The sequence below is a fragment of the Heterocephalus glaber genome, unplaced genomic scaffold, assembly GCF_053883595.1.
Source record: "Heterocephalus glaber isolate CG9 unplaced genomic scaffold, H.glaber_assembly_v1.0 deba00001472, whole genome shotgun sequence".
Taxonomy (NCBI): Eukaryota; Metazoa; Chordata; class Mammalia; order Rodentia; family Bathyergidae; genus Heterocephalus; species Heterocephalus glaber.
In genome coordinates this window covers 60,963,253-60,974,570 of record NW_028258315.1, presented here as the reverse complement: position 1 = coordinate 60,974,570, position 11,318 = coordinate 60,963,253, and the positions used below count along the sequence as shown (strand labels likewise).

The 11,318-nt window shown below is 35.5% G+C and overlaps 1 pseudogene; it reads right to left on the bottom strand.

Moving 5' to 3' along the window:
• Positions 1-2,046: 2,046 nt before the first annotated feature.
• On the bottom strand, positions 2,047-5,207 carry LOC147826374 (zinc finger protein 670-like; annotated as a pseudogene).
• Between the last annotated feature and the right edge of the window lie 6,111 nt (positions 5,208-11,318).

The following is an 11,318-nucleotide window of genomic DNA, read 5'->3' as shown; positions in this document are numbered from 1 at the left end:
GATATCTTCAGTTCTGTTCAACTGATCCATGCATCTGTGTTTGTTCCAGTACCATGATCTTTTTATCACTACTGCTTTGTAGTTTAGCTTGAAGTCAGATATTGATATGCCATTTGCTTTGCTCTTATTGCTTCAAATTATTTTTGGTATTCTGAGTCTCTTCTGGGTTCATATGGAGTTTAGGATTGTTTTCTCTGGATCTGTAAAGTATGTTGGTGTTTTCATTGGGACTGCATTGAATCTGTACAACAATTTTGGAAGTATGGTTATTTTGACAATATTGGTTCTACCTATCCATTAGTAGGCAACATCTTTATATTTTCTGATGTTTTCTTCAATCTCCTTCTATGGAGTACTGTAGTTTTCTTCATAGAGATCTTTCTCATTTCTTTGCTTGGGTTAATTCCTAAGTATTTCATTTTCTTTGAAGCTGCTCAAATTGTATTATTTTCATAATTTCCTTCTCATCCTGTTCATTGTTGGTGTGCACAAATACTAATAATTTTTGTGTATTGACTTTGTATCCTGCTACTTTTCTGAAGTTGGTTATTAATTCTAAGAGTTTTTGCTAGAGTTCTTTGAGTCTTCTATATAGAGTATCATGTCATTTTTTTTATTTTCTAGAAATTTAATAAAGAAATATTGATATCAAAATTTTCATATTATTTCTACAGGTCTCCATTACATGAGTAATTTTTGCAGACTTTTCAACACGTATAGATTTCTACACATACATATGTAGGGTTTCTCCAACATGTGACTTTTTTCATGTATTTAATAATACTCATGTATGCTAAATGCTTTCCTACATTGCTTACATAGGCTTTCTCCCCAGTGGCACATTGTTCATGTGAGTGAACTTTTATCAGAGGAACTTTTTCAGGCATCTCTTATATAGTTACTCCCCAGTGTGAATTTTGTCTACAAAATGAAAAGATTGCATGAAATCTTTTGCCAAACTTCCTACACACATAGTTTTCCCAATGTGCCTTCTTTCATGTACTTGATGGCACTTTTGTATACTGAGTGCTTTCCCACATTACTTACATACCTATAGCTTCTTCCCAGTGTGAATTTCTTCATGTGTTTGACCAGTGCTCTGTTGGCTGAAGATTTCCCACATTACTGATACACATAATTCTCTTCACTGTCACTTCTTTTATGTATTAGAAAATATTTTTGTGTAGGGTAAGTTTTCCCACATCATTTACATACAGATGCTCCCCATAATGTGAATGCTTTCATGTCTTTGACAATGACTGAATGTGCTGAGTGCTTTCCCACAATGCTTACACACATAGAGTTTCTGCCCAGTGTGATTTATTTCATGTATTTGACAACTACTCTTTTGGGTGAGATTTCCCACAATGCTTACATACATGGGGTCTCTCTCTCCCAGTGTGAATGCTTTCATGTACTTAGCAATCACTCTTTTGGGAGAAAGATTTCCCGCAATGCTTACATACATAGGGTTTCTCACCTGTGTGAAATCTTTCATGATGTTGACAGTGATTGTGCTGAATGCTTTCCCACATTGCTTACATATATATGGTTGCTCCCCAGTGTGAATACTTTTATGTATTTGACAATTTCTATTTTGGGTGAAAGATTTACCACAATGGCTACATACAGAGGGTTTTTCCCCAGTGTGAATTCTTTCATGTATTTGAAAATCACTCTTTCGTTTGAAAGATTTCCCACAATGCTTACATACATAGTGTTTCTCCCCAGTATGAGATCCTCTATGTCTTTCAAATGAGGACTTATCAGCAAATCCTTTTCCACATTGGTTACATACATAGGGTTTCTCAATGATGTGAGTTCTTTCATGACTATGACACTGAATGTGTGTGCCAAATGCTTTCCCACATTGTTTACATACATGAGGTTTATTTCTAGTGTGATTTTCTTTATGTATTTCATAACAATTCTGTATAGTGAATGCTTTTCCATGTTGCTTACATACATAAGATTTCTGGACAGTATAAATTATTTTATGTTTGTGAAAGGAATGACTATGAGACAATGGTTTCACACAGTCTTTTGTTACATGGGTCTTCTCTCCAACATGTATTCTTTCATTTACTTGAATATAGTATGAAGACATAAAACTTTTTCACATTGTTTGTACACATATGTACTTCCTACAGCATGATTGCTTTTCCAGGTTTTGAACAACACTAGGTAAGCTGGAGACTTTCATATTTTTCTTACCTAGAAATATTTTCTCCCCAGGATGATTCTGTTCACTAAGTTCAGAGTAGGCTTTCCCACATTGCTCATATTGACATTGTTTCTCTCCAGTCTTTCTCATTTCATGTTTTTGAAAGGACTAAATATCACTGCAGGTTTTTCCATGTTCACTACATTTATACAGAATTACTTCAAATCTAAAATACTTGTCTGCATCATTTCTTAGATTTCTTGAACAATTTTTGCACTGTTCTTCCATTTGCTGGTTACCACAGGTTCTTTCTATAGCAGTCATATGCATACATGTTTCCCACATCACATCTCTGTAGAGCTTCTGTTGGGGTGGATTCAGCAAACCCCATTCTGCCTTGGTAAAGTTCACAGCTACATCCTCAAAGGTCACAATTTCCTAAGGGAAGGAAGACACTCTTCAGTGGATCCACAGGAAAATAGAATATTGATTGATGATGGAGCTGGCATTACACATCCCATTGCATGGCTTGTTGGTCCCCCAGGATCCTTTGAATGCAGCTTTCAGGCAGGAGAAAATACAGAAAAAGTTATTCTAGTTAGCTGAGGACTCTGGGCAACTCACTCATGGTGTACACTTTGGCGCCATGATACAGTAAGGAATCCATGTCATCTTCATATGATGATAATTTGACAGCTTCTTTTTCTATATCCATCCATTTTATTTCTTTCTCTTGCCTAATTGTTCTGGCTAATATTTCAAGTACTATGTTAAATAGAAGAGGTGAAAGTAAACATCCTTGTCTTGTTCCTGGTTTTAGGAGGAATGCTTTTAGTTTTTCCCCATTTAGTATAATGATGGCTATTGGTTTTTCATAAATAGTCTTTATCATATTTAGGTAAGGTTTTTCTATATCTGTTTTCTTCAGGGTTTTTATCATGAAAATATGTTAAATTTTTGTCAAAAGCCTTTTCTGCATCTATGAGCATGTGGTTTTTGACCTTGCTCCTGTTTATGTGATGTATACATTTATTAATGCATGTTGAGTCATCTTTGCATCTGTGGAATGAAACTCACTTGATTATCTTTTTGATAATGTGCTGCATTCTATTTGTTCTTATCTTGTTGAGGATTTTTGCATCTATACTCATTAAACAAACTGGTCTATGGTTCCCTTTTTTAGTTGGGTCTTTATTTAATTTGGGGATCAGGGTGATACTGGCTTCCATAAATGAATTTGGGAGCACTTCATCCCTTTTAATTTCTTTGAAGAGCTGGAGGAGTATCCTGAAAGGTTTTCTAGAATTCAGCAGTGAATCTATCAGGTTCTGGGATTTTTAAAAAGCTTATAGATTCTTTATTACTGTGTCATTTTTCTTGCTTGTGATTGGGCTGTTAAGCATATTTGTATCTTCTTGGGTTAGTTTTGGTAGTTTGTATATGTCTGGAAATTATTCATTTATTCACAATGTACTGATTTATTGGAATATAATTTTTAAAATAATTACTATCTTCTAGATTCCAACAATGTCTGTTGTGATTTTTGACTTTTTCATTTCTAATTTTATTAATGTGAGTCTTCTCTCTCTTGGTGAGTCTGGCTAATGGCTTATCATTTTTCTTTATTCTTTCAAAGAAACATCTCTTTGATTCATTGATTGTCTTACTTTTTTGTCTCAATCTTGATTTCCACTCTCACCTGTATAATTTCCCTCCTTAATTTCAGTTTGGGGCTGATTTGTTCCTATTTTCAAGTATCTTAAGATTTCTCATAAAGTTATTTATTTGGCCTTTCACTTTTCTAATATGAGCATTGATTTTGATGTATACTCTGCAATGCTCTGTATATATCCATTAAGTCCATATATTCAAAGGTATGATTCAGCTCTGAAATTTCTTTATTGATTTTTTTGTTTACATGATCTGTCTCTGCAAAAGTGGAGTGTTAAAATCTCCTACTATGATTGTATTGATGTTTATTTGATCTTTTAATTTCAGCAGTTTTTTTTAAAGAAGATAGGTGTTCCAGGATTTGCTGCATATGTGTTTATAAATATTATCTATTCTTGTTGGATTATTCCTTTAACTAGTGTGTAGTGACTTTGTCTCTTCAAGTCAGTTTTAACTCAAAGTTTACCATGTCTGATATTAGAATTTCTACCTCTGCTTGATTTCAGGGTCTGGGTGCATGGAATACTTTTTCCATCCTTAATTTTTAGTCTATGAATATCTTTTTAGATTTGATGAGTTTCTTGAATGAAACAGATTGTTGGATTCTGTTTTTTAACTCAGTATTCCAGTTTACATCTTTTGATTGGAGAGTTGAGGCTGTTAACATTGAGAGATATTACTGAGATATTTTGGTTATTTACTATCCATGCCTTCTTTATCTGTTGGTGTATTGTTTGCTTTTTTTGTTGCTGTTTATCCTTTGATGTCACTAGTTTCCTCTAGTGTTTTTAGCTGTGTCCAGTTCTTGTTCCTGTCAAGAATATTCTTAATTATTTTATCTAGACCTGGTTTACCACTCATATATCTTCTGAACTGGTCTTTTTTGTGGCAATATATTATTTCTCCATCTATTTTTTGAGGATAGCTTTGCTGGGTAAGTTAATCTGGGTTGGAAGTTACTTGCTATTAGGGCTTGAAATATTTCACTCCATGCTCTTCTGGCCTTCAATATTTGTTCTGAGAAGTCTGCTGTGATTATAATTCATTTACTTTTATATGTGATTCCCCCCCTTTGGCTGCCTTTTACATTTTATTTTCTGGATATCTATCAATTTAATGAGGATATACCTCAGTGAACTTCTTTCATCATAGTTGCTTAATGTTCCATAAGCTTTGCTTACTTATATTTTAAACTGTTTTCTTATTTTTGTGAATTTTTCCCCACAATTTTTATGTGTGTTAGTGAATCAGTCTGTGCTTTTAGTTTTTCTCTAACTCTGATTAACCTTAGATTGATCTTCTTCTTGTCATCTAGTAGCTTCTGGATAGTTTTATCATATTTTCTTCTTGGCTTCTTTGAGCTCTTTATCATAATTCACTATTTGTCCTCTAAAGACAGGACCTCTCTCTCAGGTTGCAGGCATTATTGGAGAGTCTGATCCAGTCTGAATTCTTGGGTTAGAAATTTTGCTGTTCCTCTCTGAGTGTGATGGTGGATTCAGTAGACAAGTTCAATAGCACTAAATTGTCCACTGAGTCAGGATTATTCCTATGCAATCAATTCAACTATAACAGTAACAGTTTATACTGTTACAGACCCTGTATGGGGTTTTCCTTTAGTAGTTACACCAATATGAGTTTCCAATTCTGTGTGACTCAGACTGAACCTGGCCTCTAAAGGAAGGAACTGAGTCTGTGATCACCAGCCCCTACCTCTAAGCAGGACTTCCCCTAGTCTGCTTTCCAACTGCAGCAGTCTCCTGTGGCTGTCCTTCTTTCATCTACTCTGGGAACTTAGCAATGGCAATCAAGGGGCTGGTCTGGGACTCAGATTCATACACAAGCCCTTCCATACAGTGATATTCCCCCAAGCTCCTACTCCACATGATTGTCTTCTGGCACTTTTTCCACATTCACTCACCAACTGTTGATTCTGGAGAGCCACTCAGGAAGCAGAGTCATGCATTCTTCCTGCCATTTCCCACTGCATAAGATTCTCCTGGTTCCAGTGTACCTCTCCAGTTCTCTGTGAGCAAGAAAGTTGTTAGTTTCACTTTGCCTCCCAGCTGGTAGCTAGCCAGCCACTGTTGGCAAGGCTACAGTCTTTCTTGTGCTGCATGGACAACCTCTTCTGTATCATTGAACCCTATTTTCTTCCCCCTCTGTCAGTTCCCTCATGGTTCACAGGTACCTTCATATCACTTTACTTCCTCTCCAAGCTATTGTTTTCCAGACTCCAGAAACTTTGTACTGGAGAAGCTAAATTTCTGTCATTCACTGTTCTGCCATTTTTTGCCTCCTACCTTCCTGCCATTTATCCTTACTACAATCATTGCAATTTTATCAGTCAAGGCCCATAGCAGAAAATCAGAGGTACAGTTAAACAGGCTCTCACACTGTGTATACAAAAACAGCAGCTAGAATAAAGGAAATGTCAAAAAACAGTGCATTAAATTAATGATACCAAACTTTCATGAATCCTAGGTGGAAGGAACCAAGGGTTGAGTGGTATTCCAAGAATCCAAGGAGAGGAGATTTGGTTGTTAGAAAGCACTACGAACCAAGACATTATCTTTCTGAGAGGAATACAGCCAATTGCAGGGATCTCACAGGACTGAGCATGATAACATGGCCTTATTTCACTCTTCCTCAGCATTCTGATATCCTACTGGTACTGCATATGGGGATAACCCAGTTGAAAAGTAAACTATAAAAGGACAGGCCAGCCTCTTGGAGCACACCACAAAAAGGAAAAGAGAGAAAAATGTACCTAAAGAAAAACACAGAAGATCTCTAGCACAAATCCTACTAGGTAGGCATTTTTGTTGCTCCTGGTTTACAGGCATAGCAACTAAAAGAGGCTCAAAAGTATGAAGACTTCATCTGAAGCAATTTCTGACTCTAGAGCCACATCAATCAGCTATTAAACTATCTCATTCCTTGGGACAAACTTTAATGGCCAAACTGAGTAAAATGATACAATTCTTGTCTCTATTCAGTGATGTATATGACAGCATAGATAGATGTCCTTGTTTTGCATTCTTAATCACAAGATTCAAGTCTGCATTGTGAAATTCCCCCTGAATCATCCTTTCACCTAAGCTGCAGACAAGTGATTCTCAAAGTCATGTATCCAGACCAGCAGTGTCAGAATCTTATATAGATATTTGGTTAGATATATACATAATCAATCCTCTCTTCTAAATCTATTTAACCAAAAACGCTGGAGGTGAATCCTAACATTTTTACTGATCCATACTGAAGTTCATGAAGCACTACATTAGATATACCTTTCATATAGAGGAAAATATCTAAACCTTTCAGAGTCATTTTACTCAACTTCTTTAGCATTAGCAAAATGCCACTTGGGGCTCACAGCACATCACAGTGTGTTACATCCTTTTGCAGTTAAAGAAGACTGCTTTATGAATCCAAGTGAAACTACTGATGTCTTTGCCGCTAACTTATTTCTCAGTTCATCTGAAGCAGCTTAATTATAATAGTTGCTGAAGACAGAAAAAAAGTGAGCCTCAAACAGCTCTAATCCTACTCACAATAAGCTTGGTGGTTTGTTATAGTTCTGGACCAGTAGTTCTCTACCCTGGGATATGTTCTTACCCAGGATATGCCACACTCTACATACAAATATGAGCATCAGTAGTGGGAGATTTTAATTTTAATATTCTGGGCTGTCATTTAGTTATGACCATTTTGACAGACTTCTGTGGCTTAAATAGTCATTTAAAGGCTATGCTTTTTCTACTTCTCTCCATGGTATAAAATGCTTATTAAACTGTAGAATACATCAAAATCACCTTAGGAGTTCATTAAAAAGAAAATCCTCAGGCCTCATCACCATAAATAATCTTGTATGCTTGGGGTAGAGCTTAGGAATCTGAAGATTTAACAAACTCCCTAAGTTGTTGTAGTATTTCTATACCTAACACCACACTGAATAATTCTGGGTGGGTAAAAATACAGGCTCTGTAGACCTGGTTCCACATTCCAATTCCTTTTACCATATCTGTCACCTTGAGTAAGTTATTCCTCTCTGCACCTCTGATTTCTACTTTTTTGTAGTCTTGGAATCATTCAAAGTACCTATATTATAGTCTTGTTAGTAAAACTTCAAGAAAAGAATTCATGTGAAGCACTCTAGCACAGTGCCTCACACATAGTAATCACTCATTAAATATTAAGTCTTAGCCAGTATTATTTCCATGATGATAGCAGTGACTAAAAATATCATGTAAATTACACTGATTGAAAAAGAAGGAAGACATATCTGACCTCTTTCATCTGCTAATACTCTCTTTATGGTTCTAAATTTTCACCTAGGCTACCCTGTTGCATTAAATTTCTTAGAAAATAAAAGTTGAATTTGAAACAGCACCCCATCACCATTATGCAAATGTAGATAATAAAATGGTTTATTAGAGGACTACAGAGAAAAGAAGACAATCAATTCATATCTTAGCTCACTGCCATGTCAAAGCAAGAGTAGGAAGAATGGAGGTGGAAAGAAAATAGGCACAGTTGAATCCTGCAGGGTGTTCATGGATCAGTGGAGAGTGATAATGGCAGCAAACATGCTCTATCAAAGTGTAGAATATAAAGAGAATATAAAGAATATATAAAGAATTATTCTGAAAATTCTTAGGTTTGAAAGAAAGTCTTTGGAAAATAGGTGCTTTCAACAGTTTGAGTGGCACATCATACACCTCTATTGCTTGCCCCTTCCCAATAACTAAAGTTTAGAATATAAAAGAAATTTTATTTCATAAAGGATGGTTTTGAGAAAAATATGAATGCATGGGATCATTTTTAAGACCGTGAATTATTTTAACTTTTTTATAATGCTGGTAAACCAAAAAGATGGGGGGTTTTTTGGCTTTCTTTCAGTGGACCAAAGTATAAATCTGCCAGCATGTCTACTACCTCCTCCTCACAAAAGCTCAGAGTTCTCTTTCTTTTACCTGATCTTTCATCAAATAATTGTCTCTGAAATATAGTTAATGGCAGACTAGGATTATTAAATAGGCAACCACAAAATAATTCCTACCTCTCAGAAGGAAATCAATGCCATATAAGTCTACAGCTAGCACACATGTGTCTCTGATTCTTCTTTTCCTTATTTGTAATGAAGAGAAAACTTCCCTGCTTGTACAAGAGTCCATTTTCAATGATCTTATATAAATATCTGAGACAAATAATTCCAGTCTGTTCCAGAAAATTTCATTTAGAAGATGTCTTAGTTTTACTTTTTGTTTGTTTGTTTGTTTGTTTTGTTTTGTTTTGTTTGGTACCAAGGATCAAACTCAGGTCCTTGTGCTTACAAGGCAAGCAATGGAACCACTGAGCTAAATCCCTGGCCCTTACTTTTGTCTTATTTTTTTCATTGCTGGGACAAAATACCAAACACCCAAAGTTAAAGGATGAAGGGTTTATTTTGGCTCATAGCTTGTAGAGGTTTTAGTTCATAACCACCTGGGTTCAAGGTAGGGAGTGATGGCACAGGGATATAGCAGAGGAGAAACAGTCCATGGCAAGGCAGGCAGGAAACAGCCTGCCTTCTTTCTGTCCCTTTATATTCAATCCATGCTACAAGCCTTTTGATTGGTGCTACCCATACCTAGGCTAGGGCTTCTGTCTTCAGTAAATCCATTTAGCCACACTCAGAACCATGCTAATTCCAGTCAATGGACTAATTTAGTACCACACTCTCAGTCCCAGTATCACAGACCCTAGATCCAGCAAAATCCAAAGAGCCCCAACTATAACCACATGAGAATTTAAGGGGGACATCTAGATACAAGCCATAAGAGAAGAAAATAATTAACTATTCAAACTCTTCCCTCTTGTATTATCATGCCACCTGATAGTCTACATTGACCTCTTACAATAGGATACTATATAGAAAAGAGATAAACCTTTAAGGCTTATTCAATAATGCAGCTTCCTTTAATAAGGAAGAGGGAAGGGGTAAGGATCGGCTATTGCAGATTTATCACAAGGGTGTGCTCCACCCACCTCATAGAAAGCCATCAGCAGCAAAAGAATATTCGAAGAACAGAATGTAGAATAGGAATACTTTGTTTCTCTAGAACTCATCCTCTCCAAAGGATCTTTCACTCCTTTAAGTTTTTTCTTATTCTATTATCATTTCACTTTTTGTTTATCCTTTTCTGGCCCCCCCATCTGGAGTACAAGAAGTGTGAGTGCAGGAAGAATACAAAATAATTTATAGTAGCCACAGTGCTTTGAACATTGCTATACGTATAACACTAGCAAATAAGATGAACAGTGTGAAATAATTGATCTTCAATGATTTTTGACCTTTAAAAGAAGCAAATTCACATGATTTTTCTTCCCCAAGAAGGCTTTTCACCATGTTTCTTTGCAAGTTACCTCCCAGTCTTCCTTCAAAAGCCAGTCTAATTCATCTCTGAGACAGTCTTCTCTGACAAGCTCAAGTCACTCATGATGAGCTTATATGGAATAAACTACTGTTTTGATTATAGTTGTAATTTTTTTGTTTTGTCCATACTTATTTTAATAACATCTCTTCCTCTGGCAGTATGAATAGTCCATTAACCAGGGCATGTACTTTGTTCTTTTAACTGGTTTTTTAAAATACTATATTAAGAATACAGTAGCTATCAATAAATCATTTAATGATTAAATGAGTTCTACTAACCCACAAATACTTGATGTGATGAGAAAATGTTCAGCTCTGGAAAAAGAAAAGCTACTCCTTGCACTAGTCTCCCACCCCTCTGGCATACTTAGGTTGCCTATTGGAGGTAAGTTTCTCATTGAAGTTTAGATACACACATGATTCAAAAAGGAAAAACTCGATACTTTGATCCTCTATTTATATTTACTTAGCTTCTGTTAAGAGGTTTTTTCCCTATTTTAGGCACTGAGATTACTTTCCTTCCAATTTAAGACAGATTAAAGAAGTTTTTAACTTCAAATGGCTTTGAATATTAACAAATCTGCTTGCTGACCTTTGAATCCATCCAGAGGTCTCAAAAATTATCACAATATTTTACACAAATTTTGACAGATGTTTTGGTGTTGAATTATTTTGGTTGTGCATCTTTCATCTTTCATTTTCCCTTACCTGTATGCAGTGCATTCTTTTTTCCCTTTCATGTCTTATTACAACCTTTTACATTATATTTTAATGTAAAATATGTAGATATTGCAAGTGAAATATATTTTAAAAAGCACTGTTTTATTTCTTTTTCTTTTTTTTTTCTTTTTTTTTTTTTTGGTACTGGGGATTGAACTCAGGACATTGGGCTTGCCAGGCAGGAGCTGGAACCACTGAGCTAAATCCCCAGCCCTGTTTTATTTCTATAAAAATACAATTTCATAACAAAATAATTAGAGAATAACAATAGTAAATAGTAAATGCCCTGTGTACCATAATTTTTAAAAAATGGTCCAAAGTACAAGTTAGAGAAAATGTAAAGAA